Source organism: Arachis hypogaea, chromosome 11, assembly GCF_003086295.3.
Source record: "Arachis hypogaea cultivar Tifrunner chromosome 11, arahy.Tifrunner.gnm2.J5K5, whole genome shotgun sequence".
Lineage (NCBI taxonomy): Eukaryota > Viridiplantae > Streptophyta > Magnoliopsida > Fabales > Fabaceae > Arachis > Arachis hypogaea.
Genome location: NC_092046.1, coordinates 98,113,471 through 98,118,387, shown reverse-complemented (window position 1 = coordinate 98,118,387; position 4,917 = coordinate 98,113,471). Strand labels below are relative to the sequence as shown.

General features: G+C 39.6%; 1 non-coding gene across 1 annotated transcript; it reads right to left on the bottom strand.

The window, feature by feature from the left end:
• Window positions 1-4,449: 4,449 nt before the first annotated feature.
• On the bottom strand, window positions 4,450-4,557 carry LOC112724967 (small nucleolar RNA R71). Its single transcript, XR_003164103.1, has one exon. It is a non-coding gene; the product is annotated as a small nucleolar RNA R71 (small nucleolar RNA).
• Window positions 4,558-4,917: the final 360 nt, after the last annotated feature.

Here is a 4,917-nt window from a genome sequence, read left to right as displayed (position 1 = left end):
CTTTGTTCCTGATGCTGAGATTCCCTCATTCTTAGATAAGAATGTGGTTTCCATGGTGGAAATTGTGCATTCACTGTGGCAGAATGTAGAGAATCAATTTGTCTAGCTATTGATTCCAATTGCTGCTGAGTTTGCTGGTATAGCTGTTTGTTTTGATTCATGATTGCTCTCACTCCTTCAAGATTCATTACTTCCTTTTCTGAAATTGCATTCCGTGGTGTCTCAAATGAGTGTTGGTTATTGGCTCTTTTGTCATTGAACTCTGCAGTTCCTTGGATGGTTGCTGTTGCCTTGAGTAGGCCATCTGAGAAGTAATCTACTGCTCTTATTGTTTCTGAGGTTAATCCTTCATAGGACACTTGAAACTCCACTTTGTCACTTGCTTTCTTGTATCTTTCCCATGCTTTGAACAATGGTTCTTCCCCTCCTTGGGTGAATGGGTGTACTCCCTCTTTCATCTTGATGTTTTGTTGGGACGAGGAGAATTTGGCTAGAAACTTGGCAACCAAATCATCCCAACTAGTGATACTTCCTTGGGGAAATATTTCAAGCCATTGTGCCGCTTCATCCTTCAGTGAGAAGGGAAATAACAAGAGCTTATAGGTATCATGATTTACACTATCGAGATTGACAGCACCACAAGTTCTCAGGAAATTGGATAAGTGCTGTTTAGGATTCTCCAATGAAGTTCCACCATAGGAACAATTGTTCTCGATTAGTGTAATGAGTTGCGGCTTCATGTTGTGGTGTTCTTCTTTTTCAGAAACTCCTTCTTCAATGATATCCTTCCCTTTGGCCGCTCTTCTTTCCTGTGACATATAAATCAACAACGGAACACACAGTGATTCTCTTGAAAATTAAGTGTAGTCAGTTGAGACAAAACTTCAAACAGTTAGTGGGTTAGTCAAAAATTAAAGAAACAGGAAATAAAAATGCTAGATCTAGATCACCACCTCACTTAATCATTGTCAATCTAATCAATCCCCGGCAACGGCGCCAAAAACTTGATGGGATATTTTCGCGGAGAAACAAATTTCTCCAAAACACCCAAAACTAACCGGCAAGTGCACCGGGTTGCATCAAGTAATAATAACTCACGGGAGTGAGGTCGATCCCACAGGGATTGAAGGATTGAGCAATTTTAGTTTAGTGGTTGATTTAGTCAAGCGAATCAAGATTTGGTTGAGTGATTTGTGATTTGCAGAATTTAAATTGCATGGAAAGTAAAGGGAATGGGTAATTGACATGAAATTAAAGAGAACAGGAATTTAAATGCTGAATCTTAAAGAACAAGAAATTAAATGACAGAAACTTAGAACGCAAGAAATGTAAATTGCAGAATCTTAAAGTGCAAGAAATGTAAATAGCTTGAATTGTAAAGGGAATTGGGAGTTGGATTTGCAGAAATTAAACGAGGAAAAGTAAATTGCAACCAACAGAGAAGTAAAAGAACACTTGGATTGAACCGGATCTAAAAACAGAATTGTAAATAAGCATGAAAACAGTAAACAGGGAATGGGAAATGGGGAATCTGGATCTCAGGACCCAAGAGACTAGATAACCAAGTCTAGATCTCAATGCCTTCCTAGATCCAACAAGAACAATTGCAAAGAAAGTAGATGAAGAACAATTAACAGAAATTAAATTCAATAAGCAGTAGAAGAAACAGAGAGATCTTCGGATGAGATTGAAACAGAATTCCTTCAATTCTCCAACCCAAGATCCAAGACAATTGCAATTGAAATTGAAAGCAATAAAACTAAGAGGAAGAGAGTGGAATTCTCCTTCCCCGAAACTAAGAAATTAAAGATCACTCAATATCCAAAGCTCTCCGAAAACTATTATGAAAACTCAAAAGGAAAGCTCCCTTAAGAACTTGAATTCTATCCTATTTATACACTTTCTTCAAATGATCTTCAAGCCTTAAGTTGGGCCTTTGCTCTTGGTGGAGTTGGGTTGAGAGAGGCCTTGGTTGATTGCTCTTGGAGTTTGGAGAGGAACCAAAGTGAACCAAGTGAACCCGGTTGGAGTTTTGCAAAAGTTTGAGTAAAAGTTTGAGTAAAAGTTTGAGGCAAACTTTTGGTCCAACTTTTCATATCAGCCCCCATGTTTTGCTGATACCCACGTTGGTGCAAAAGTTAGGGGTCTAACTTTTGCTCCAACGTTGGCCTTCCTTAGTGCACTTATGGCGCCAACGTTAGCCCAAAAGTTAGGGGCTAACGTTGGCGCAAACTTTTGCTCCCCCTTTGTGTTTTTCATGTGCCAACGTTAGCCCAAAAGTTAGAGGCTAACGTTGGCGCAAACTTTTGGTGGCCAGGGGGTGTTTTTCTCATGCCAACGTTAGCCACAAAGTTAGGGGCTAACGTTGGTGCAAACTTTTGGTGCCCAGGGAGGGTTTTTCTCATGCCAACGTTAGCCACAAAGTTAGGGGCTAACGTTGGCGCAAACTTTTGGTGCCCAGGGAGTGTTTTTCTCATGCCAACGTTAGCCACAAAGTTAGGGGCTAACGTTGGCGCAAACTTTTGGTGCCCAGGGAGTAACTTTCATGTGCCAACGTTAGCCCAAAAGTTAGGGGCTAACGTTGGGGCTAACTTTTCACCCAAAAGTTTGTGCAAAAGTTTGAGGCTAACTTTTGGTCCAGCTTTTTGCTTCCTGGTTCATTTTCACTTATTCCATTGTCCTCTCTTTACTCCTAGCCATTCCTTCTTGCTTCAACCTTTCTCCAAGCTTTCTTCACCTATCATTAATCAACCAAACACATCAAAGCTATGCTTAAAATCATGAGATATTCATTTTATCATAATATGTGACAATTATAGCCTAAAACCTCATGAAATAGCATGAATTCATACATGGTTGATTCAATCAAAGGAAGCATGAAAATCTACCCAAATTAGTTTACTTGTAGCTCAAGAAAGTGCACAATTCAAGTGAAAACAAAAGAAAAAGACTAGTGAAACTAGGCTAAGATGACTTGTCATCAGCTATCATAAGTAGGATCATAGTGCTCTTGGATTGATGGATATGGTCATAGTGTATATGAAGGTGGTGGTTCTTGGGAGTAATTGGGTTGGAATTGGGGTGGCTCTATGTATGGTTCATACGGTTCATAGGGTGGTTGGTATGGTGGATATGGATTAGGGTTATATGGAGGTGAATGGTGTAAAGGGGCTTGTGAGTATGGTAGTTCAAAGGTATGTTGGGGAGGTGGTTCAAAGGTATGTTGGGGAGGTGGTTCAAAAGCATATGGTGGGGCTTGTTGGTAACTACAAGGGGGTCCACCATATGCATGTTGGTATGTTGGTAACTACAAGGTGGCTCTTGACCATAGTAATTTGGTGGAGGTGGTTTGTCACGAAAGGGTCCACCATAACTATTGTCTTGGTATGCATCACAGAATGGTTGTTGGTTATAGCGCATTGGAGGGGGTTGTTGCCAAGAGGGTTAATCAAATCTTTGTGGCTCCTCCCATCTTTGATTCTTCCAACCTTGATGCCTGTTCTCATTATAGCTTCCATTCCTTACAACAACATTCGAATCAGACTTAAAGCCAGAGGGGTGAGAATTCATAGTAACAAAAGAAATAAAAACTAATAAAAATTAATGAAAATAAAATCCTAAAACTAGAAACACTAACAAAGAAATGAAAAGGCAAATATTTACAATAACCAATAATAAGGCACACGTTTGCAATTCCCCGGCAACGGCGCCATTTTTTGACGATCCGGATTTTCTATCGGTAAAGAATTTCTGCAGAACCACGCATGCACGTCACTTATCTTTAGGGAAACTATAGAAATTTATATATCATTTCAAAGCCCCGGATGTTAGCTTTCCAACACAACTGGAACTGCCTCATTTGGACCTTTGTAGCTCAAGTTATGACCGTTTAAGTACGAAGAGGTCAGGGCTGAAAGCTTTGCATGCAGTTTCTTCAATTTCTTTTATTCCTTCCACTTTTGCATGTTTCCTTTCCATCCTCTAAGCCATTCCTGCCCTATGATAAGCGGATAATTTATACACTTTTTGGCATTATTTTTACATAGTTTTTAGTATGATTTAGCTACTTTTAAGTCTATTTTTATTAGTTTTTAAATAAAAATCACATTTCTGGACTTTACTATGAGTTTGTGTTTCTCAATCCCTGCCATTGGAGCAAACAATTTTGAGCTAAAGCCTTAATTAGTTTCTCTGATGCAACAGAATTGCAAGTTTCATGGACTTCCATCAGAAGATCCTTTTCAGTTCTTAACTGAATTCTTGCAAATCTGTAATACTATTAAGACCAATGGGGTTGATCCCGAGGTCTATAGGCTTATGCTTTTCCCGTTTGCTGTAAGAGACAGAGCTAGAATATGGTTGGACTCTCAACCTAAAGATAGCCTGAACTCTTGGGATAAGCTGGTCACGGCTTTCTTAGCCAAGTTCTTTTCACCTCAAAAGCTTAGCAAGCTTAGAGTGGATGTTCAAACCTTCAAACATAAAGAAGGTGAATCCCTCTATGAAGCTTGGGAGAGATACAAGCAGCTGACCAAAAAGTGTCCTTCTGACATGCTTTCAGAATGGACCATCCTGGATATATTCTATGATGGTCTGTCTGAATTATCAAAGATGTCATTGGACCATTCTGCAGGTGGATCCATTCATCTAAAGAAAATGGCTGCAGAAGCTCAGGAACTCATTGACATGGTTGCAAATAACTATTTCATGTACACTTCTGAAAGGAATCCTGTGAGTAATGGGATGCCTTAGAGGAAGGGAGTTCTTGAAATTGATACTCTGAATGCCATATTGGCTCAGAACAAAATATTGACTCAGCAAGTCAATATGATTTCTCAGAGTCTGAATGGATTGCATACTGCATCCAACAGTACTAAAGAGGCATTTTCTGAAGAAGAAGCTTATGATCCTGAGAAC